This window comes from Mesoplodon mirus (genome assembly GCF_964341445.2).
Source record: "Mesoplodon mirus genome assembly, chromosome: 2".
In the NCBI taxonomy this organism is placed as follows: domain Eukaryota; kingdom Metazoa; phylum Chordata; class Mammalia; order Artiodactyla; family Ziphiidae; genus Mesoplodon; species Mesoplodon mirus.
Genome location: NC_138977.1, coordinates 72,150,880 through 72,177,932, shown reverse-complemented (window position 1 = coordinate 72,177,932; position 27,053 = coordinate 72,150,880).

Sequence of the window (27,053 nt, the reverse complement as noted above, 5' to 3'; positions counted from 1 at the left end):
GGTTTTTTTGTTCTTCTTTCTCTAATTGCTTTAGGTGCAAGTTTAGCTTGTTTATTTGTTTCTTGTTTCTTGAAGTAGGATTGTATTGCTATAAACTTCCCTCATATAACTGCTTTCACTGCATCCCATATGTTTTGGGTCATCGTGTTTTCATTGTCATTTGTTTCTAGGTATTTTTTTTATTTCCACTTTGATTTCTTCAGTGATCTCTTGGTTATTAAGTAGTGTATTGTTTAGCCTCCATGTGTTTGTATTTTTTACAGATTTTTTCTTGTAATTGATATCTAGTCTCATAGCGTTCTGGTCAGAAAAGATACTTGATATGATTTCAATTTTCTTAAATTTACCAAAGGCTTGACTTGTGACCCATGATATGATCTATCCTGGAGAATGTTCCATGAGCACTTGAGAAGAAAGTTTTTTCTGTTGTTTTTGGATGGAATGTCCTATAAATATCACTTAAGTCCATCTTGTTTAATGTATCATTTAAAGCTTGTGTTTCCTTATTTATTTTCATTTTGGATGATCTGTCCATTGGTGAAAGTGGGGTGTTAAAGTCCCCTACTATGATTATGTTACTGTTGATTTCCCTTTTTATTGCTGTTAGTATTTGCTTTATGTATTGAGGTGCTCCTATGTTGTGTGCATAAATATTTACAATTGTTACATCTTATTCTTGGAGTGGTCCCTTGATCAGTATGTAGTGTCCTTCTTTGTCTCTTGTAATAGTCTTTGTTTTCAAGTCTATTTTGTCTGATATGAGTATTGCTACTCCAGCTTTCTTTTCATATCCATTTGCATGGAATATCTTTTTCTATCCCCTCACTTTCAGTCTGTATGTGTCCCTAGGTCTGAAGTGCATCTCTTGTAGATAGCATATATATGTCTTGTTTTTGTATACAGTCAGCCATTCCACGTTTTTGTTGGAGCATTTAATCCATTTACATTTATGGTAATTATCGATATGTATTGTCCTATTACCATTTTCTTAAGTGTTTTGGGTTTGTTATTGTAGGTCTTTCCTTCTCTTGTGTTTCCTGCCTAGAGAAGTTCCTTTAGAATTTGTTGTAAAGCTGGTTTGGTTGTGCAGAATTCTTTTAGCATTTGCTTGTCTGTAAAGGTTTTAATTTCTCCATCAAATCTGAATGAGATCCTTCCTGGATAGAGTAATCTTGGTTGTAGGTTTTTTTTCCTTTCATCATTTTAAATATATCCTGACACTCCTTTCTGGCTTGCAGAGTTTCTGCTGAAAGATCTGCTGTTAACCTTATGGGGTTCCCTTGTATGTTATTTGTTGTTTTTCCTTGCTGCTTTTAATATTTTTTCTTTGTATTTAATTTTTGATAGTTTGATTAATATGTTTCTTGGCCTGTTTCTTCTTGGATTTATCCTGTATGGAGCTCTCTGTGCTTCCTGGACTTGATTAACTACTTCCTTACCCATATTAAGGAAGTTTTCAAGTATAATCAAATATTTTCTCAGACCCTTTCTTTTTCTCTTCTTCTTCTGGAATCCCTATAAGTCGAATGTTGGTGTATTTAATATTGTCCCAGAGGACTCTGAGACTGTCCTCAATTCTTTTCATTCTTTTTTCTTTGTTTTGTTCTGTGGTAGTTACTTCCACTATTTTATCTTCCATGTCACGTATCCATTCTTCTGCCTCAGTTATTCTGCTATTGTTCCCTTCTAGAGATTTTTATTTATTTATTTATTTATTTATTTATTTTTGTGCTACGCAGGCCTCTCACTATTGTGGCCTCTCCCGTTGTGGAGCACAGGCTCCAGACACGCAGGCCCAGCAGCCATGGCTCACGGTCCTAGCCTCTCTGCCGCATGTGGGATCTTCCCAGACAAGGGCACGAGCCTGTGTCCCCTGATCAGCAGGCAGACTCTCAACCACTGCGCCACCAGGAAAGCCCTTCTAAAGATTTTTAAAATTTCATTTATTGTGGTGTTCATGATTGTTTGTTTGCTCTTTAGTTCTTCTAGGTCCTTGTAAAATGTTTCTTGTATTTTCTCCAGTCTATTTCCAAGATATTGGATCCTCTTTACTATCATTATTCTAAATTCTTTTTCAGGTAGACTCTTTATTTCCTCTTCATTTGTTAGATCTGGTGGGTTTTTACTTTGCTCCTTCATCTGCTGTGTGTTTCTTTGTCTTCTCATTTTGTTTAACTTACTGTGTTTTGGGACTCCTTTTCGCAGGATGCAAGTTCATAGTTCCCATTGTTTTTGGTGTCTGGCCAGTGGCTAAGGTTGGTTTAGTGGGTTGTGTAGGCTTACTGGTGGAGGGGACTAGTACCAGTGTGGTGGATGAGGCTGGATCTTGTCTTCCTGTTGGGTAGGACCGCATCCGGTGGTGTGTTTTGGGGTGTCTGTGACCTTATTATGGTCCTAGGCAGCCTGTCTGCTAATTGGTGGGGTTGTGTTCCTGTCTTGCTAATTGTTTGCCATAGGGTGTGCAGCACTGTAGCTTGCTGGTCATTGAGTGGAGCGGGGTCTTGGCGTTAAGATGGAGATCTCTGGGAGATTTTCGCCATTTGATATTACGTGGAGGTGGGAGTTCTCTGGTGGTGCAATGTCCTGAACTTGGCTCTCCCACCTCAGAGGCACAGCCCTACCGCCTGGCTGGAGCACCAAGAGACTGTCTTCCACACAGCTCAGAATAAAAGGGAGAAAAAAAGAAAGAAACAAGAAAAAGATAAAACAAAATTTTAAAGTAATTAAAAGAAAAAAGAAAGAACAACCAAATTAAAAAACAAATCAACAAATAATAACAAGCGCTGAAAACTATACTAAAAAAAAAAAAGAAAGAAAGAAAAAAAATGGACAAACAGAACCCTAGGACAAATGGTAAAAGCAAACCTATACAGACAAAATCACACACAGAAGCATATGCATAACACTCACAAAAACAGAAAAAGGGAAATAAATATATATATATCATTGCTCCCAAAGTCCACCATCTCAATTTGGGATGATTCGTTGTCTATTAAGGTATTCCACAGATGCAGGGTACATCAAGTTCACTGTGGAGATTTAATCCACTGCTCCTGAGGCTGCTGGAGAAATTTCCCTTTCTCTTCTTTGTTTGCACAGCTCCTGGGATTCAGCTTTGGATTTGGCCCTGCCTCTGCGTGTAGGTCACCTGAGGGCGTCTGTTCTTCACTCAGACATGACAGGGTTAAAGGAGCAGCTGATTCAGGGTCTCTGGCTCACTCAGACTGGGGGAGGGAGGGAGGAGTATGGAGTGTGACGTGAGCCTGTGGTGGCAGAGACTGGCGTGACGTTGCACCAGCCTGAGGCACGCCGTGTGTTCTCCTGGGGAAGTTGTCCCTGGATCACGGGACCCTGGCAGTGGTGGGCTACACAGGCTCCCAGGAGGGGCGGTGTGGATAGTGACCTGTGCTTGCACACAGGCTTTTTGGTGGCTGTAGCAGCTTCCTTAGTGTCTGAAGCCCTGTCTCTGTAACTCCTTTAAGCAGTGCTCTTAATCCCCTCTCCTTGTGCACCAGGAAACAAAGAGGCAAGAAAAAGTCTCTTGTCTCTTTGGCAGTTCCAGACCTTTTCCTGGACTCCCTCCCAGCTAGCTGTGGTGCACTAGCCCCCTTCAGGCTGTGTTCACGCCACCAACCCCAGTCCTCTCCCTGTGCTCCGATGGAAGCCCGAAACTCAGCTCCCAGCCCCCACCCACCCCAGGGGGTGAGCAAACAAGCCTCTCTTGCTGCTGAGTGCTGGTCGGCACCGATCCTCTGTGCGGGAATCTTTCCACTTTGCCCTCCACACCCCTGTGGCTGCACTCTCCTCCGTGGCTCTGAAGCTTCCCCCCTCTGCCACCCACAGTCTCCACCCACGAAGGGGCTTCTAGTGTGTGGAAACCTTTCCTCCTTCACAGCTCCCTCCCACTGGTGCAGGTCCCATCCCTATTCTTTGTCTCTGTTTTTCCTTTTGCCCTACCCAGGTACATGGGGAGTTTCTTGCCTTTTGGGAGGTCTGAGGTCTTCTGCCAGCGTTCAGTTGGTGTTCTGTAGGAGTTGTTCCACATGTAGGTGTATTTCTGATGTATTTGTGGGGAGGAAGGCGATCTCCACATCTTACTCTTCTGCGATCTTGAAGCTCCTCCAAAAATAGTCTTTTGATTTGCTCTTTGGCCATGCACATTTATTAAAGGGAAACAAAATTTTTGTTCTTTGATTTATTATTAGTTGTAGTGTAATTATTGAATGCTGAATAATTCTGAGAAAGGGGAAATATGAATGTCTGTAGGGTGATTGCATTTCACTAAGTAAAAATATTGTAGAATTCTTCCTTTGTTAGTTGCCAATTAAATTGTATTATTTTTTCAGAAGATCCATAAGTATAGTTTTAAACCTTTTATTCTGGGAAGCTTATTGACACAAATAACAAAAGAGTGTGAATGTTATCTGTTTAAACTATTTTTAAATTATTGCTGAAAATATGCTGTGAAATTTTTATTCCTTGTGACAAAAAGTTTCAGGGAGCAATCTTGATAGCTACCCCAAATTAGCATTTATCTTCTCCAGAGACTTGTTAAAAAGTGGCACATGGAAATAAGAAAATTTTAAAAGTAAATTAAGGAATACGATTTGCAGTGATAAAAATATCATATTGTTTTAGAAAATATATATTGGTGTGATTCTCATACAGGAGAACACTTTCATGCCAAGTATAAACTACAAGGCTTTTATACAAGTCTACAGGGGGTTTAAACACTTAACATCTTTTCAGTACCACAATGTTTTTGACTCAAAAAATAGTTTATAAAAGGAACATATAGGGACTTCCCTGGTGGCGCAGTGGTTGGGGGTCAGCCTGCCAATGCAGGGGACACGGGTTTGTGCCCCGTTCCGGGAGGGTCCCGCATGCCACGGAGCGGCTGGGTCCGTGAGCCGTGGCTGCTGAGCCTGCGCGTCCGGAGCCTGTGCTCCGTGGCAGCAGAGGCCACGGCAGTGAGAGGCCCACGTACCGAAAAAAAAAAAAAAAAGAAAAGGAATATATAAAAAGGTAGCTACAAGCTTTAATGGTTTTCTGCAATAAAATGACACTTAAACTTTGAAACTGATACACTATGTTGAACATTTTATACAGCTCTCCCAGTCCTCTGCACTTGGTAGGCTTCAGCAAATGTTGATGTGACATGAAAATGTATCACTTCCATCTGGCCTTTCTCAACTGGAGTTTCTCATTTGAATCACAGAAAAGGAACAATGAGTTAAGTGACTATTTTCTTGATTCTCCTAAAGTTGATTCATAAGTAATGTCACACTAGATATATAGGAGAGAAGTTAATTTGTTATATCAATAGATGCTTAAGATACTAAGGCTTAATTTTCTCAAGAAACACCAGTTGAGAAAGTTTGAGAGCTCTATTCTTAAAAAAACATACAATTAATGTCCCCTTATCCTTTTGTTATAAACTATAAGTGACAAAGCCAGTACTGTATGTATGAAGAGGTATAGCTGTGGTCAATGAGAGAAGAATCTATTGACATTCTGTAATATATGAAATATGTATCATTCATCTTTCAGTGTCACATCTATTAGGTCTCTCACCAGAACTGAACTAGTATTGTAATTGGTGTAATTGATGATCTGCTTTTTGTTGTCAGAGTTTAAACAGGAGTCAAAGTTTGATGAGTGTTTTCAATTGCATTTTTTTAAAACTTTTGTCAGCCTCTACAAAAATGAAGTCATTTGTTCTCTTCAACTAATATTTATAAAACATACATGGCTTGACAGGCACTGTTCTATGTATTAAAATTTAAGAAATAAATAAAATACATCTCTGTTTATCATCAAAGGATAGAGTAAGAATGAAGACTGGAGATAGAGAAACTGATAGAATAGACTGTAAGAGGTCAAGGATGGAAGCAAGGAATAGAAACAAGATGCTATAGACTTTTGTTGAAATACTGGCAAGACCCATTGTGATTTTGACTAGCCATTAAGGTCCTGAAGAACAATCAGAGGTTAGATCTATTATGAAGATAAAATCAACAGAAATTCCTGGTAAACTAAAAGTGGGTTATGAAAGAATGAAAAAGGTCAACTAAACTAAATGGAACTTTCAGTATAAATTCTTTATACCCAAGTGAGTATATTCTGTGTAGTAGTCCTCATTTTACAATCATAACCAACTAAAATAAGTAAAGGGAAACAAAATATTTGGCCCCCATTCTCTTTGTATATAGATTCTCTTCTACATGATTATCAGATGGGAGTGCTAGAAAATAAGTGAGTTTTTATATTGCGAACACTGTACCCTATAAGAGCTAGATGGCCTAGTGATTTCTTCTGATCATGTTAATTTGAATCTCAGAATGTAACAGCAATCCCACTAGTCTCTGAAGTAGTAATATTAGCATTTTATCATTTTTGTTCCAGTGTCAGCCATACCACTAAGAATTCTTTAATAGTTCTAGGACTAATACTAATATAATCTATTATGGGATTCTATAATTAATATAAATAATAATATTACTGGTATATACACAGCATAATAATGTATATGACACATTACATATATTTGAATAGTACTTTTTAAAAAGTGCAAAAATGGTAAATTTCAGCACACAGTAAAATAAATGAATGCTCAATGACTTCAATGCAAGGTTAATTTCATTCAGTATAAGTTCTTTCACTTTTTCCTTTCACTACCTATTTACTAATAGAAAGTATTTGTTGTAGGGTATTTACCACCAAATTCTTATTTATTATTCCAAGAAATACAACCTTATTATCATCAAACTTAGAGTGTAAATTGCTAATTTAAGTTCTCTTTTTCTTGAACATCAGGCTCTGAATTTTAGCAGTAGCACTGAATATGTTTTTAAGGCCTCATTGGTGAAACCATCTTCAGTGAAGTTATAATTAGTAAGCTAGCATTTTGAATGATATATATATTGACAGCATTTATATAAAAACTAACATAAAAAGAATAAAAATAGAACATTATTCAAAAAATAAAATATTATTTATTCAAGATTGTGTGATAACCTTGAATCTCTTTCCATTTTCAGTAGCTTTCTTTTGTCTTTTTTACCAGTAACAGCATTAATAAAACTTATTAGTGAGTGCTTTTTGACAGAATTTATTATCAGACAGAGACCAAGTATTAGATAAGCAAGAGATGAGGAATGAGTTAGGTGGTAAAGCATAAACTTGTAATCTTCAGTTTAAAAATGTTAACATAATATGCAAGTGATATATTTGCCTCAAGTTATGATCTAGAAAAAATCAAGAGACTGTTATCCTGATCTTAAAAATTAAAACAATCTAGATAAGCTATACATTTATAGTTTTTGTTTTTGTTTGTATGTTTGTTTTAATTATCTAGGGAATAAAACATAATAGAACTAAGTTAAAAAAGTGATGAGGCCTTGGGAGAGAGGAGGCCTGCAACTGTATTGTGTATGTGTGTAACTCAAATTTAAAATGGCACCATTTACAATAACATCAAGACACAAGAAATACTTTGGGAAAGACCTTACAAAATATGTGCAAAATTTGTATGATGCAAGCTATAAAATTGTGATGTGAAAAATCAAAGAAAACCTAAATAGATGGTGAGATATACCTTGTTCATGTATTGTAAAAAGCAGTATTTTTTAAGATTCTCTTCAAATTGATCTATAATATCTTTGTAGATCCAATCAAAATTCCAGCAAGCTTTTTGTAGAAATTTCCAAAATAGTTCTAAAATTTATATAGTAAAACAAAGGACTTAGGATAGACAAAATTTTTTTTGAAAATGAGAAATAAAGTTGTAGTACTCATACTATTTGATTCCAAGACTTCCTATAAAGGTATATTACTCCAATAGCATGCCATATGGTGGAAATAGAGATCAATGAATGAAATACAGAATGAAGAAATAGAACCACATATTTGTGGTCAGTTTATAGCTAATGGAAAAAGGATAATTTTCTCAACATATGGAGCTGATGCATTCAAGCAAAAATATACCAAGAAACAAAATAAAACAAAGTGAAACAAAACTTGAAGTGAATCATAGACATAAAACTATAAAAATCTTCTACAAAAAAAATAAAACAACTTTGTGATCCTGGGTTAGGCAAATATTTCTTGGAAGATAAAAAGCACTAATAGTATAATTTTTAAGGTTTCTGTAAATGGACTTGAGTAAAATGATACCTCCTGTTTTTCAAAAGACACTGTTAAGAGAAAAACAAATTTCCAAGCGTAAGTCTGATAAAATAATTGTGTCCAGAATATATAATGAACACCAAAGATTTAATAAGACAAAAGTCTAACTTTAAAATGGACAAGAGATTTGAACAGGCAGTTCACTAAAGATATCATCCATCATATATTCATAAGGTCAAATGGTTTCATGAACAGATGTTTGACATGATTAGCAATTAGGTTAATGCAAATTACTTTTTTCATTAATTAATGAAAATACAGAACAATACATATTGTGTTGCAAATAAGGCACAATTAATGTATAGATAAATTCTCATTCATCCATAATGAGATGCTATTGCATTTAGACCAGAATGGCAAAAAACAAACAAAACGAAAAACCTAACATTGGCATGGGCACAACCATGTGCTGACAATGATATGGAGCAACTTGAACTGTTTGACATTTCATATGGAAATGTATAAATGAAATAACCACTTTGAAATTGGATTTGGTAGTTTATTATAAAATTGAACGTATATAGTTACTATACCATCCAATAAACCTATCCCTAGGTATTGCTTAAGAGAAACAAAAACGCATACTCTCCTGAACACCTGTACACAAATGTTTGTAACAGCTTTACTTGTATTCACCAAAAATTCCAAATCAATCTAAATATCTATCATGAATGGTCCATCAGGAAACTGTACTACATCTATAAAATTCAACACTATTAAGCAATAAAAAGGACCAAACTGCTAATAAATGCAAAAACATGAATAAGTCTCAAAAGCATCATACTAAATTGAAAAAACAAAAAAACCCACAAATTTCTACATATTATATGGTCAATTTGTTTGACATTCTAGAAAAAGCAAAACTATAGAGAAAAAAACCAGAAAAAAAATCTGTAAAGTATCCTCATATGTCTATGAAATGAGGAAAGGGAAGATAAACAAATAAAAAATAAGCCATCTGTTTTAACAAACTATTTACTCAGTTTTAGAAGAAATAGCTTATAGTTAATCATGTAAAGAAACTTTAACAATTATAATTTAAGAAAATTATTGAATTTAACCTTAGCCTTTGCTGAGGACTGCCCAGTTAGAATCAGTACTTCTAACATTTCTTAAACTTTCTATTCTATTTTTATTTTGTAATTCTGTCATACACCTACACCAGTTTATAACAGTAGTTTGGTAGTTATAAAATATTTGAAAATTAATTGATTAATTAACAAATACTTTAATGATATCAAATTTATAATTAACAAAAAATATGAGTATATTAAAAAGAATTGGAATTGATATTATAAACAAAGTCATTTGTAACATAAGCTCAAAAGAGAAAATACTCTGGACTGTGGTTGGTTTTGTGGGGTTATTTGAAATATACTATCAAATTTCTATTTATATCTTATTGCCAATAAAAAGGTTTTTAGGTTTTAAAACAGGTATTTTAATGGAAAAATATTTTCCATATTACTGCATGCTTTATGCATTCTCATTCTCTCACAAAAAAAGTACTGTATATTTTATTGCTTCTATTTACCTTTATGCAAAAAATATAATAGTTCAAAACATCATAAACCTATTGATTGAACAGATTAAATATGATACTTAGGATTCTTTTTTTTTTTTTTTTTTTTTTGCAGTATGCAGACCTCTCACTGCTGTGGCCTCTCCCGTTGAGAAGCACAGGCTCCGGATGCGCAGGCTCAGCAGCCATGACTCACGGGCCCAGCCGCTCCACGGCATGTGGGATCATGTGGAATCCTCCTAGACCGGGGCACGAACCCGCGTCCCCTGCATCGGCAGGTGGACTCTCAACCACTGTGCCACCAGGGAAGCCCCTTAGGATTATTTTAAACTAGGCTTTACATTTATTGGACCAATGTATTATAGCATAAAAATCAATGGTGTGCTGAAGCCAGCTCACCCTGGCTCAACAGAAATGATCATTCATTTTTCAGGAATTTTGCTTGCTGGGTATTAAACACAGCCATTATTAAAGATGAATTACATAAATTTCTTCTTAAACAAATAACATTAAAAAATAAAATAAAATCTCAAAACTCATTACTTCCTAATTATTTTTCTATGCTTTATTATTAATTTATGTCTATGGTTATTTACATACAGTTCATGTGTATAGTGAAATAGTATATACTGATGTGCCTTTGTGCAACTTTCCCAATTCTGCTTTCAGTAATATCACATTAGTAGCTAGAAATTGGCTATTGTGGGAATATTTACATCATAAAAAGAGAAAATACCATATTTAAATAAAATATGTTGTTAAACATGTATCAACACACTGCTACATGAAACCCTGCTTTTAGATGTCTACTATGTAATAAACATAGGTATTATAAATACCAAAACAAATACATAAGGCACGTCTTCTGTCATAATGACAAATACAGGATAAGAAGACTACAAGAGAGGTGTGGTCAAGCTGGCAATGTAGGAAAACCGTGAGCTCACCTCATCCCACAGACACACCAAAATTACAACTATTTACAGAACAACTATTGATGAGAAACACCTGAAGACCAGCAAAAATGATCTTCTACCACTAAAGACATAAAGAAGGAACCATAATGAGACAGGTAGGAGGGGCAGAGACACGGTATAGTCAAGACCATAACCCTAGGTGGGCAACCCAAAAATGGGAGGGTAATTACAGTTGCAGAGGTTTATCCCAAGGAGAGAGGGGTATGAACCCAACACTGGGTCTCCCAGCACGGGAGTCCTGTACTGGAAGACAATCCCCCCAGAATGTTTGCCTTTGAAAGCTTACTTTTGGGAGAACTAAAGGTCTGTGGTAAATAGAGACTCCACACTTAAAAGGTGCACACAAATTCTCACATACTCCCACTCTTATATGGGCAATTAATCTTCAACAAAGGAGGCAAGAATATACCCTGGGGAAAAGACTGCCTCTTCAAAAAATGATGTTGGGAATACTGGACTGTTACATGCAAATAATCAAAGTGTACTATTTTCTCACACCATGCACAAAAATAAATTCAAAGTGGATAAAAATTTATGAATAAGACTTGTAACCATAAAACATCCAGAAGAAAACATAGACAGTATTCTTTTTGATGTTGTTCTTAGTAATATTTTTTGTCTATGTCTCCTCAGACAAGGAAAACAAAAGCCAAAATAAACAAATGCGTCAACATCAAGCTAAAAAGCTTTTGCACAATGAAGGAGAATATCAAGGAAATGAAAAGACCACCAAATGAATGGGAGAAGATATTTGCAATGGATATATCTGATAAAGGAGTTATATTGAAATATACAAAGAACTCATAAAACTCAATATCAAAAAAATCAAGTGAATCAATTAAAAAATGGATAGAGGAGCTGAATAGACATTTTTCCAAAGAAAACAGATTGCCAACAGGCACATGAAAAGATGTTCAACATCATTAGTCAGCAGGGAAATGGAAATGAAAACCACAATGAGGTATCATCTTACACCACAGAATGGCTATTATCAAAAAGACAACAAATAGCAAGTGTTGGTAAGGTTGTGGAGAAAAGGGAACCTTTATGCACTGTTGGTGGGAAAGTAAACTGGAGCATCCACTATGAAAAAAAATATAGAGATTCCTCAAAAAATTAAAAATGGGACTACCATACTTTTCAGAAATTCCACTTCTGGGTATTTATCCAAAGAAAATGAAAATACTACTTAAAAAAGATATATGCACCCCAATGTTTATTGCAACATTATTTACAATAGACACAATATGAAAGCAACTGAAGTACCCACCAGTAGATGAATGGTTAAAGAATATTACTGAGCCATAAAAAAGAATGAAATCTTGCCATTTGTGACAACATGGATGGACCTAGAGGGTATTATGCTAGGTGAAATAAGTCAGACAGAGAAAGACAAATACTGTATGATTTCCTTATATGTGGGATCTAAAAAACAAAACAAATGAACAAACATAACAAAACAGAAACAGAGTCACAGATACAGGGAGCAAAAAGGTCATTACTAGAATGAAGGAGTGTGAGGGGAGGGGAGAAAAAAGTGAGGGAGATTAACAGGTACAAACTTCCAGTATTAAAATAAATGTCATAGGTATGAATGAAGTGTATATGTGCAGAATACAGTAAATAATTATGTAATATCCTTGTATGGTGACAGGTGGTAACTAGACATCATGGCGATTATTGTGAAATGTATAGAAATATCAAATCAGTTATTGTGTAATAGGAACTAACATAGTGTCAATTATACTTCAACAACAAACAAACAAGGGAAAAAATAAACCTGCAGAAAAAGAGATCAGATTTATAGTTACCAGAGGCAGTGGGGAGGGGAAGGGGGAATTGGATGAAGGTGGTCAAGAGTTAAAATCTTCCAATTATAAGATAAATAAATACTAGGATGTAATGTACAACATGACGAATATAATTTACACTGCTCTCTTATATATGAAATTTGTTAAGGGAGTAAATTGTAAGAGTTTTCATCACAAGGAAAAAATATTTTTTGTCTTTTTCTTTAATGTTTTATCTATATGAGATGATGGATATTCACCAGACTTATTGTGGGAGTCGTTTTATGATGCATGGAAGTCAAATCACTGTGCTGTACACCTTAAACTTAGTGCTGGATGCAATTCTACCTGAATAAAACTGGAATTAAAAAAAATAAAAGAAGACTGTAAGAATTTACTGTAGGCTTGTGGGCAATGGACTCTTCCAGAGGATGGGGGATGTACCATACAGAAGAAGTGACTTTGGATTTGGGGCTTGACAAATGAATAGAAGTTCATCAAATGGAGGAGGTAGGTAAATTCATTTCAGGCAAGGAGAAAAGCCTAATCAAATGAAAGGGATATAAGAGAAAAATATCTTTTATTAGAAACCCTACTATTTCCAAATCTCCTGAATAGATGATGTGTTATCTCCATTTCTCTCTCACTTATAAGAATACTTATGATGGTATTAGGTACCACCCAGATAATCCAAAGTAATATTCACATCTTAGGATCCTAAATCAAATTACATCTGAAAGACACTTTTTCCAAATAAGGTAAAATACATTCCATTATTCAACCTACTACAGGTATATTGTGCATAGCAGTGATTATTGAAAGTATAGTAGTGGGAGGAATTACAAAGAGAAATTTCATAAAGAAAGAAAAGCACCTAAATCAGTACCTGGGTAGTCCCCCAAAATACATGGGGAAGCAGAAGAGAAATCAATGAGAGACACTAAGAATGCCTGGAGAGAGGTAAGGGAAGGACAGGAAAAGAAAGCTGTAAAATGGAATCCAAGGGAGTAGAGAGGATACAGGGGAAAAAATGAAGAAAAAATAATGGCTGGAGTAACCTTAAAATTGAACTTTAAAATATAAAAAGACTTAAATACTTGCATATACTAACACAGTCATTCTAGCCTAGTATTCAGTTTCTTACAGACTGGCTATTGACTGTTACGCCTGGAGATAAATTTTAGTGCTAGCAGCAATATTAAAATTAGTTTTTTTTAAATTTATGAAGTACATAGTTCACAATTGTGAGATACTACAATTAACAGTGTCAAAGTTTCCTCCTCAAACTACTCATGCTTACTAGTGGCTGCTAAACTCTATTGTTTTCAAATTGCTGAAGAAGTGAATATGTAACATATCAGCATGTAGGTATAAATATGAAAATGATACAATCTCTTAAATTATTATAGAAAGAGTGTATACTGCTTAAATTTTGGCTCATTGTGACAAAATCATGTAACCACAACTTAGTTAAGTCTCTCTTTAAAGATTAGGGATATCCCAGCTCTAACTATATACTAACTATAGCTCTGTCTTTTCTCAAGATATCCAATTATTTTACATATCTAATTTTATTTCCTGTGTGCCACCACTTGTAAAAATGTGCTTAAGCAGTTATAAGTCTGTATGCATTTGTACATGACTGTATTTGTGCTAAATGTAACTCTGGCATGTTTTACAAAGTACTCTCCCTGCTTTGATATTTGAAGTTTGACTTAACAAAAAAGCTAAAATTCACTTGAACTAAACCATTGGTAATATATTTTTTTTAGATTTTTATCATGTCTAATCTTAGCTTTCAAGCTCTCAAACTGAGGAATCCAATTCTCTTTGGTGTACTCTTATAAGAGCTAACCATATCCATCAGTATTATAAAATTTACTGAATGGTCCTTAAAATTGAATTTACACAAAAATACATCCTTTATTTTGGAACTTAATGAAATCTTTGTTTTCTCAAAAGTGAGGCATTTTAAACTTTGTTTATATTACCACTACTAATAATAAGGAGAAACATGCTCATCTTTTTGACCAAAAAAGAACCTAATCCTCAAAAATGAGTCATTGGCTCCTAAGCAGAGGCTCAGATTGAACACAACAAAAATACCTACTGGGGAGGTGACTCTTTCAGGAGCCACATGAAAATATAAGGCAACTTTAGGTGTCTCAACTAGGAAAATAATTAGATACATATGGCACCACTGAAAAGGCTAGGTAATAAAGGTTCGAAAGCCCATGGAAGTTTCCATCAATTATCTTATTTGCCTGTAATACAACAGTGGGTGATCCACAGGAATCAGCACTGTAAAGCCTTGGCAAACCCTAACATTGTATTTCTTTGCAGGCCATGTACCTGTTCCAACTTTCACCTGAGAATAATCTTTTGTCTTTAAATTCCGGGTTTCAAACCTCACAATAATGGCTCTCAGGACTTATTACAAAAACCTTCCGCAAAGTAGTGTGGGAAATATAGTTTTCAGGATTTTACCTCTTGAAGTACAGAGAGTAACTTATAGTATTAGTATAGATATTTTATATGACTTGAGATATGATTGAATGTGTTTAATTCAGTCATAACAAAGAGTTAAAAATTCTCTTTTGTTTTACCTTGATCAAGATAAGATTCTTATATCACAGAACAAATACAACTATGATATAGTTCAAAAGTCATATAACTAAATATTTGTACTTTTATGAGTTCTATAGTATTTTTATATTATATAATTTTTTTCCTCCTGAGGTAAGCAAGAGGATGATGTATACTATCTGTCTTTATCCAACTGTTTCCATGAAAACTCTTATTTATTGACTCATAAGTTTTGAACTTATGAGTCAATAAATAAGATTTAGTTTTTGCTGGTGTGTGTCTATATTAGTTTTTATTTGTTATGATTATTGTTTCAGTTTTGTATTTTATATATGTATCATTTTATTATTGGTCATTCTATATACTTATCTATACTGTTTATAGAACTACTATTGAAAATAGTGTGTAATACTTAAAATAAAATATAAAAACTATAATTTTAAAATATCACTTCCTTTAACATTCTGTAGTGTTATTTAATTTTTAAGTACTTTAATAATCTAATTATTAAAAGCCATAAGATATGATCAATAATCTCTGATGGCTTCTGACCAGATATTTTTTTTCAGTTAAAATATGACTTGAATATTTTCAGAGAAGAAAATGAAACTTATATGGCTAATAAAATGAAAAATATTTTTAAAAATTTAATCATGCATGAATATGAGCCCTTTGCTTTAGAATTCTGAATAATCATCTTCTTTCTCTTTTCAAAATTATCTCTAGTTTTACTAATGAGCTGAATAGGAGAAAGTTAAACTTTGTATATTCTTCCCTGAGTATCATATATGTATATGTGTATACAAGAAAATCATCACCTTTCCTCAACTTATTATTAGTCACTCTTCCAGTTTAGTGTTTAAAAAGAGATGATGTAATGAAGGGAGATGAAATTATAGTCTATGATCACATAGTCAGTGAAGCTAATGATTTTTTTTCAAACATTTTGACCCCATTTATGATACACATCAAATCCAAAACTTGAGGGAGAATGAATGGCTTTGTGACAAAGTACACATACATGTTGTAACAATTGATTCCTCTCTTTGGGTTCTGAAAAACCAATCCAAATTTCAAGACCAACTAAATAACTTTAAGTCTCTTATTAATGCAATTTTTATTAATGTTTTAAAAGTATAATGACTGTGAACCTAATAAAACCACTCTTAAAGTTTATTAAAAGCAAAATGGAACAAAAGTATATATATATATTTTTTTCTCAACAGTGAATTTCCTTATCCCATTTGATTTGACTTGAGTGACCAAATAGACAAGAGAATTTATAAAAGTCTAAGATAAAGAAAAATGATATTACATTAATAAGGTAGATTACATGAATGGATAAACACAGATACCATCACAGCTGAAAATAAGTATTTCATACATCCTAATACTTCTGAAATACAATTTCAAATCCCAAATCATTTTAATATTGCCTGTTAAAATAATGAAACAATGCAATTAATTACAACTGTTCTTTCTATCTCTTTTCTCCTAAGTCTAATATATGCAGTCAGAAGCTCTATAATGCTGTGGAAACAACACTAATCTGGAGTTAAGAAGTATCCTAAATTTTAAATGAGATAACGTCTCTGAAACTACTTTATAACTGTGGAACATAAAAAAAATGGAATAGAGTTTTTAACTTATATAGTCAATAACTGGACAAAATGGAAATTGGTTCACAACTCATTTTCAATATGTATTCAATCCAAATAATGCAGTAATTTCTTGGGATTATGTAAGGATTTTATGTTGTACTAGGGATACAGGATGAATTAGATAAAACAGGTACTTCTTGCAAGAATCATGTGGTGTTGGTCACATTTGATCCCCATCTGCTAAAGATAAAACAAAATTTATTTAAATCTGGCTCAATCTTCTTAGGAGTCAGAATGAATAAAATACTTTCTCAAAGCAAGTTCTTCATAGTTGAAAGGTAAATTGCCTCTCCTGAGGCACAAGGAGGAACTAATATACCTGAGAAAGGGTAATAGAATATTTTATATTTCCAATCTCTTCATAAAATCAAGTTCAATAAAGACAAAATCCACACTATGTTTTCCTCCAAAGCATGTGGGAATCTATGCTTTTAATATAATAGTAAGTAAATTCACAGATTGATCACTTTTGACAGAACTCTATGTTCAAGCCACAGTGCTAATCACAGTTGATAATACAAACTTGAATCATGCAGAGGGTTTTCCTCAAATGCCTTGAATGTTGTAATGTCATGTTGGACCATCCCAATGGGCTGTGGGCTATATACAAATAACATATGTGTTGCATATCAGAAATAATCAGTTTCTTTCCCATGACAGGCTAACAGTCATTGTATGATACAATTTGCTTTTCGTCCTGTTTTTCATCTTTTTTAACCTGCAAACTTCTCTTTACCTTCCTGGTAATAGTCTTAAGTCTTACTCAAAGGCACTGAATTTACTGATAAGTTATGATAAAGAGTAAGGTACTTGCATATAATTATAAACCTATATATATGAATAAATATGTGTTTATACATACATACATGCATACATCTATAACACCCATACAAACACACACACATGAGTATGTATGGATATGTATTATTTCAAGTTTTATAAAGAAATTTGTTTTACTAGGGAAAAAATTCGATGGATAAATGATTTCTGGGAATATTACACATTATTTATCACACTTATTTGTTTAGAAGGCCTATTAAATATACATATTAACAATCCTTATGAAAGACGAGATGTCTTAAAATTAACAAATATATTTAAATTAGATTGACCAGAATTTTCTGAACTTCATTGCCAAATTGTATTGTATTTTAAATTTACTTAAAATTTTTCTACTCTCCAAAAGAATCAATACCTTGCACATGACATATATTTTACCATGACCTTAGGCAGAGCAAGTACACTTTGTGAAACTCTTTTGGAGAGTCATAAGATTCATCTTCAAGTAGAAAAATTCTCTGTGGCACAACAAGGACTGTGTATTTTGAAAGTAGATTTAAAATATAGTACAATTTGGCATGTTAAATATCTAAATTAACATTCTGAACTATCATTTCTCTGAGTAATATGGAAAAAAGAAATATTACCTATCTAACCACAGCTTTCATAATGTGAAGAGGGATCAATAATACATAACTCAAAAGATTGTGATTATATGTGTGAAATCATCTCTAAATTATCTGAAACACACCACTGACCCATCTGAAGCCTCCATCAGGCAGAAAAACCCTGTGTTGTAAAAGGAACATGATCCCAAAATAGCAAAGTTAGAGATAAGGATTGAGAATTAGTTAGATAGATAGATGATAGATAGATAGACAGACAGAGATATGCACACATGGTACATAAAAGGAGACTAGATAGGTAAAATTTATAATGTACTTACATGACATAGAACAAATTGTATCTGACACAATTCTTACATTGCTGCATTCTGTAGTACATTGGGTTCTCATTTTTCTGTAACTTCCAAGAAGTAGAAGTTTGATCCCCACCTGGTCAACACTACTGCCTTGGGTAGCCTCTAAACTTAGTCTCAAATAATCAATTGTCTGGTCAAATATTCTATCACACTTGTGGTATTATGAGAGCTTGGTTCATTTATGATTAACAAAATTATGATAGTTCACTCCTACTGTTATTGATTTTATGTACTTAAAGCTTTAACTTATAGGTTATACATTTTAACTTTACCTCTTAATAGGTGCCCTTTCCTCTTCTTACTATTAAGAAAACGTTTATCTGGGCAAAGAGCCAACACTATATGCCCTGCTTCCATTGCAGCTATGTATTTTCATGAGATTAATTCTGGCTCTGTTGAAGTGCCATGAACAACATCCTGATTGGTTTTGTAGAGGAAACCTAATTTTCTCTTTTCATCCTTCCTTCTGATAGGAATGAGTACCTAATATTGAGTCATAATGGTTAATGCAGAGGACAACAATTTAAGGATGGTAGAAAGCAAAGACTGCTATAACTTGGATTCTTGGATGACCTTGTAGGGCAGAGTCATCATCCCTCAGTTCTTCCTACCTCCAGATTGATATCTATGAGAGATATAAACTTGATATAAATCTGTTATTTTGGTTCACAGTTATACCTGCAGCTGATCCTATACACCAATTAATAAATGATACCTCACTTTTTTTTTTTACTGATCTTCTATAAAGTATTAAAACACATATTTAGCCAACTTATAGTAAATGTACCATAGAATTATAAATATGTGATTTTGAAGCTTCTTGAACTAATTACTAGTTTAGGAAACACTGGGGGTAGAAGAATTTGTTAAAACAATTCTATGATGTATTCAGCAAAATTCACAATTTACGAAATTTGCAAGATAAGTCGCCCAATGTATTGAACAAACGATGGTAAGAGTAAAAAGCGTTGGGGGGCATCGTAGCTTTAGAAATTGAAAGACATCAACCACACACAATAAGTGGATATTGTTTAGATCTTGATTTGGATCTCAATCATCTATGAATTTTATATGAGATAATAGGGCAAATTTAAATAATTTTTAGACATATGAAGATGGGATCATTGTTTATTTTTATTTAGGGGTCATAATAGTATAGAACTATGTTAAAATAAAATATTTTAGAGATAGGGTAAGATATTAAGAGAAGCCACATGCTGTGTGGAACACTTCAAAATAACACAGAGGAGGGGAAGGGGGGGTTAGTGGAGACAGATGAAACGGTGATCATGAAATGAGAACTATTGAAGCTAAATAATGGCTACAAAGGGGATTAATTATGTTTTATTCTTACTTTGGTACATTTTAAAATTTATCTATATTAAAGGTTTTAAAATGACATAAATATATGCTTTAGAATAAGATCTAAGATTTCTAGTTGTATGTCAACATATCAGAAGCTATGTGCTTTTAGACAAGTTGATTACTTCTCTCTTTTTTATTATATATCAACAAAATAGAAAACATAGTACTCATGCCATACAATTGTTATTAAGATGAAAATAGTTCATGTTTGTAGACCACTTAGGATATTAATAATCAGTAAATGTTAACTACTGGTTGAATTTACTCAGTGTCATTTATAGGTATTTTTGTGAGTTAGTTTAGGAAAGAAAAATGAGTTATGAACTCAAAACATATTAATTTGGGGAGCATAGCCAATTTATAACTTCTATTCATAACTTGGGAATTGCTAGAATTGTAGTAACTGGAAATGAATACTTTATATTTTCCCAAATAAGTTGAAACCTTAATGGATTGAAGCTTTATGTTTATCCCAAGGCAATAATAAATAAGTCCCCTAAGAGGAAGATTATTTTAAACATAAATGATGATTGAATAAAACTCACATTGATGACAATATCTTTACAGGAGAGCAATACAAATAAATTTGTGTTTCATATATGTCTGAGGGAGTTATGGAAAATTGATGCACCTGATATTATCTCTCCCTCTCTCCCTCCCTCCTCCTCCTCTCTCTCTCTCTGAAATGTAGGTTCTATAGGGTCTACAAATCATCTACAGTGGAAGGATTAAGGCCCATTGACAAAATATGCATTTTATTCACATTAAATGATTGTATCTGAATGTTTGTTTTTCTTTATAAGTGTAAAAAAGCAATGACAGTTTTATTTTCTTCTCTTATTAAATAAGCACCTTTTGATGGCACCTGTACAAATCATCATATAAATGCAAGATTTCCAATAAATTCTTTATTTTTAGCTGCAGTGGACATTTTTAGCTCTTATATACATTCTCAGCAGAATTTAATCCTGAAAACCTTTCTAAACTACGTTTTTCTCTTGACTTCCATTTTAATCACTTTATCCTTTTCTTCCACCTAACTTGTCATTCCTTCTCTTGCTGATTTTTTGTTATCCTCTTGTTCTGCTACCCTCTTTAAATGATCGTGGTATTTCCTACAGAATACAGTATCTGGTGCTCTCTTGTTCCCTCTCTAGAGTTGCTTCCTGGGCAATCAAGGTCTATGAATTCAATTAGCATCCAAATGCATATGCCAGTGACTCTACATCCTTATCTTTTATCAAGACTACATTTCAAAGTTCACAATCATATTCAAGAATAATTCCCCTAAAATGAATCACTAAATTATCTCTAAAATTTGTAATTTCATCTTGACTTCTCCATCTAGGTAAATAGCACCCCTCTTTGTGTAGCTGCTCTAGTAGGAGGATAAGAATATGGACATCCCTGCCTCCATTGCTTCTCAGATCTGAGGTCTACTGGATCATAATCTTACATTTGTTTCATTTTGATCTCTTTTCTGTATTTATCCAGTCTCAGTTCCAAGCCTACATCCCATCTTACCTGGATAGCTTTACAACTGGTCTGGCTGAATTCATTCTCACCTTTTCCAAGTTTCTCACTTATGCTGAGTGCTTTTCCATAAGTGTACATGTGTCACTTGTCTGTCTTAAAATTCTTTCTTGAGCTCCAATAACTTTCAGAGAAGAGTAAAACCCTCCCAAACTTATCAACAAGGTCTAATATAATCAAATTCTTAAATTCTCTTCATTGCCACTGAATCAGATAGAACACAGTAATCCTCCTCTGAATGTACCCAGAACTTTCTTTTTTGTGTGTGTGTGTGCCTTTGTTCACATTATTCTATTGTTTTAAATATCCCCTTTCTTCTTCATTTGAAAACATCTGCATTTTTACTGAGAAGCACCTGCAACAGCATTCCCTCCTTGGAGCATGTGCTCACTTCCACAAAATGCTGTAGGTTATTCTTATGCCTCTCTTCTCTGTCCTTCTATAAATGTTATCATAATACACCAATATTCATTATAATTATTGGCTTTCTTCTGCTTCCTCATACCAAACTGATTTTTTTAAGTAAAAATCTTTATTCGTTTATAAATGTTACTCATTTTAAAAAGTGTTTGATTTGAAATAAGGCCTTGTCATGTTTGTGGATCTAAAATTCATAACAATATGTTTAGAAAATGAGATATTCTCATTGTTAACATATTCAACCAGGGTTCAAAATTCTTACATGGTATTAACAAGATCAAACAATATGTTGTAGAATTTAGATTCAAATTTCTGTATTCTATAACTTAGGCTGGTAAATCTGCCATTTTTATCATATTTTTTCTCTGAAATTTTTAATTTTGAAGTAGTTTTTAATTCTCTTTTTCTTTTATTTTTTGTGTGTATGTGTGTGGTTATTATTTACACTAATGGTGGCCCTCTAAATCAGTTTCATCCCTAGCTGATATAACAAAGCCAAATTATCTAAAAATCTGAAGCTTTTCTTTGAATTGCAGAGTTCAGTCACTTGCATGTATTCCATTTAATACGGCAGAGGAGTTTGGATATCAACCAACATTTCTTTTGAAAATTTGAGAATAAGTTTTCATTCAAAATATGGAGTCAGTCTTAGCTACCAAATTTGAAATTTTCTAACTATATCTTTTCATTTCACCAAAAAAAAGAAAGGAAAAAAAAATCAGCCTGATTCAGCCCCCCTACTAAGCTAAAGAAAAACCTGTCATTTCAAAGGAATTTCAGTTCTTCAAAGAATAGGCTAACAATGGTAAAAGTGCAAATAACATTTTCAAAGTTTATTTCCAAATTTTGTTTCTTTTACAAAGTTATTTTCAATGCAAGTAAGCTTTTATTGAAAATGAAACCCACTAGAAATACATATAGAATTATTAATGAAAACTTCTTCTTTAACCATACAACTTTCATTTGGATCATATTTAAACCATTAGTAAAACTTTTTTATGTGAACATTGTCTATATAAACTAGAGCAAAGGGAAATTTTGACAGTTTCAAATCATCATCATAAAGTAATAAATGATTCCTTTGTGTGTTTTTGCAAGCTACCCAAGAGTTAAAATTTAAAAAGAGAAATCTAACATCAATTGCATATTTGTTATAATATTAAAATTAATGTATATCTTCCCACGGTGGTAATTTATTTATGAATAACAACTACTTATATGCATGTTTCTTTGTAAAATGTGACCTCATTATTTATACCTGTTCTTCATATATAATGAACTTTATTTTATCTGAGCATTTGGACACAACTTGTTGCAGAAATCAGTTAATTTTTCACAGATATATGTTTTTCTTCTGTGAACATAAGTAAACTATACATCACATTTTCCCTAATAGGAGAGATCAGGTAACTGTGTCCTGCCGCATGTTACAAGTGCAGCTCTGTAGCACAGTGATCTGTTCTTATGTCTCCTCTATGCTGCAGAAGAGCCAGGGGAGGACTTTAAGCCCAATGGAAAGTTTCCATCACATCCAAACTCTTAAATCTCTCAATCATTGACTACAAAACAGTTGTCTTGGAGGACTGCCCATTCATGCCAGACTAGAAGTAAGATAGTATTGTGCTAAGCCATTGACAATATGGAATTTTTTATTGTATTATTTAACATATTTTGACTAATACAGAAGGAGGCTACTAATGTGACCTACAATTAAATAAAAACATGTACTAAATCACTTAGTAAAAATCACCAACAATGATTTGGATGTCAGATCATGTGTTCATTGAAGCTCTAAGGGCAAAGATAGAAAGCAGAGGTTTAGAATGTGTGTTGGTTGTTAATAGGTATGTATCACACAGTATAATTAGACAGAGATGAGTTCATACAGGGATTTGCCAATTGAAAAACATAAATGAAAGAGCGTAGAGAATGACCAGAAATATATAGGGCCTTGAGGGACTGGAAAAGCTGATTGCTTATAGACTTCAAGCAGTAAGAGATAAGTCTGAGAATGGTTTTTAGTGACAAAGAACTTATTAAGATTATGCCTTAGATCAAAGATCAGATTAAGGATGGGCCCACTCTAACTTATTTTAGATAACCTCCAGATAGCTCCCGGATACATCAGATAACTTCAAGATATCTCCTTTAGGTTATGGAAGATTGGTGAGAAGGGTACTAATAAGCAAAGCAATAAATCAGTCTTGAACATTAAGTCTCTAGGAAAAAAGAAAAAAAACTTTAAGTCTGATGACTGGTGTATTGAACTGATTAGAAACAATTAATCCCAGCAGATACCAAGTTTTTGAGTTAATTGTGGTCTAAAGAACTACAAGGCCATGCCTAAAACGCTTTTATTGACCCGAAAAACAATTGTAGGGGTCATTAATTTGCTCCAGCAGTAAGTTCCCTGTCAGTGCAGTATAGTATCATTGGAAAGTTTACAAGGCTTGATTCTGAAGGACCAAACAGAATAATACATAAGGGCAGAGCCAGAGGTCATGAAGAGTAAGGAACACAGTGCCCAGCAGAGAGTAGCATTAGTTTTTCATCAAGAGGTAAAGGCTTTCACATTCCACTCCCAGCAGAATTCTAGTATTGCTATGGATCAGTGCACTCCTGTGTGTTCCCTATTGTTCCTCTTTATAAAGGTGTTTGAAGTCATTCTTATTGAATGCATCGTTGGGGAGTGGGTGGAGTGATAAAGATAATTTGTCTTTTTAGTCTATATAATGCCAAACCACAAGGAGCAATATGTGATTGATTCCCATAAGACCTTAAATTTTGAAATGGCTGCAAAGACTCAAAGGGATTCATTTTTAAGTTTATTTTTTCCTGTTCTAGATACTGTCTGTTGATACCTTGCAAACTTCCATGCTTTTCTTACTTTGTCTCTGTGCAGTAGAGGCAAAACACTTGGAAATTACACTTCTCAGCCTCCCTTGCAAATTTAGATTCCCTGAGTAATAAGAGACACTTTCATGAGAGAAAGATGTGTGGGAAGAGAGCAGATGTGAATTTTGAGAAGCTTTTGAGTTAGCACAGAGACTACTGGTGCTATGACCAACTACAATCGTGAAAGAGGCTACTTCAAATCAGAAACTTCTGATTTTACCAAAGTCAGCTGCAATTATCCTTGACATTGGTTCTCTGGTTCTTTAAAAAAAAAATAATAAAATTAAGCATATGTTTCCCTATATTTATCATTTCTTCTTTTATAAATTCTGGAGAAGTTCCAATTTCCTTACCATCCCTGATTGATACATCTCTTGGGAAAGGATGTCTACTATGTGTGTTCAAGAGGTAGAAAACAGACATTTTATGTCAGGAAAGGTGGAATGTGGCAGACTCTGACTAATTGTTCACCAAATCATTTCCCTTTTTGTCCTAAGCACAGAGCTAATCTACATTTCTCAGCCATCCTTGCAATCCTTGCAATGACTTCTCTCCAGCTCATGTGGTATACTGGCCAAATGTCCAAGATCCATTGGAGGACTGTAAAATCTCAGGCGTATGGTAGAGCCATAGGGGGAAGAAGACTGAGTTTGGGTCACTGCTTGAAGGACAGCCACTCAACCAGGGACCTCTGTGTTAAACTCTTCATGAGTAAAAATAAACTTTTATTATTTAACTCCACTTATTTATTGTTGTTACAAAAATTAATCCATCATGATTAGTACACAATGATTTCATATGAATTCAGAGTTAGTGTTGAAATAGAAAATATGATTCATGGTTGCTGTCATTACTATGGAATTCATACTTCCTTAATTGTGCAAATTTCATTGGGTAAATGTTCAATGACTTGTTAACAAATTCTTGCCTTAAAGTTGGAAGTAGAGGAGGAGGAGGAGAGAAGTAGCAATGATTTGAAGACACTGAGCCCTTTCTTGTACCAGTCAAGACTGAAAAATGAACAGATTTAAAGGCAGACATTGCTATAAACTTCAGAATTCTATGTCTCAGACCAATTTTACTTCCTGCTTTGTCCAAAGATTGCAGTTCTTTCCTCTTCAGTCTTCCTGCTCAAACTTATGCCACCCTTACTGTTTTTGTCATACTCAAGAGACAATGGTGCAGTGGAAAGTGCAAGAGATATGGACTCAGCAGATCTGTGAATCTGGTTGGGAATGCAGCTCTACTAACTCTGTTTTAATATCATCAGCAAATTCTTATTAGTAAGGATGTCCAGCTTCCATTTTCTGCTATGCAAAATATGGCTGATAGTGTACATTTAGAGTGTTTTCAGAAGATTTACGTTTAAATGAATTAACATCTGTCTAAAATGATCAGATCATATAAATTACTCAGGAATGGTATTTTGTTCTCTTCTCATTCCTGACCTGTTTCCATTGCTCTTTCCTTAAATATTATGCAGGTTAGCAAGTAGATATATATCACCTTACATTATGAACTATCATTTTACCAAATCCAGTATCATGTATTAGACAGATAACCTCAGATATGTTATTTAAGGATAGGTTCTTCAAATATAAAATAAGAATAATAATTCTTACCTTGTGGAATTATTGTGAAAATTAAAGCTAAATAGATAGTAGAAAATGTCAACTTTTAATTTTATTGCTAATTAAAACTTTTGAGAGGAGAAGCAATATCTTATTGTTGTCATGGTAATGCTTAGCACAGTGTTAGACTACAAATTAAATAACTTAATATATGATTGAATTGATGTAAATTGACTGATTCTGAACCAACCTGTTTTGCTAAGACTTTTGCTTATTTTTCTATTCCTAAGTTCATGTATTTTGACATTTATCTTCCTTTAAGTCATACTTTCCAAACTATGAACATAATTTTGTTAATTTCTCAACCCAGCATTTTCCAGAATGTGTCACACAAATGACAGTTCCACAAAAGATGATCTATGAAAAAAACTAAGTCTATGGTCAACTAAGTTTAGTGTACACTAGATAGGATATTTTACCCTTGGAGATTGATGATGCACATGAAAATAGGAAGAGCTCTGTAAACTCTAGTAACTAAGAAAAATGTCATTTTTTCTTGACTCAAAGTTTCTCAAACACATCAGACAAATGAAATGCTCCCACCCTCACTACAACCACCTGCCTCCACACTCCCCATCTTAATCACAAAGCACTTATTAGCAAATTTTCAGAGCTAATATAATATGAAGATGCAGCCCTGGACTAAGGCTAGGAGAGTCTTCTATCTGAGAGATTTTCTTGGTAATGCCATAGTTTTAAAAATGACATGCACATCTACTTATGC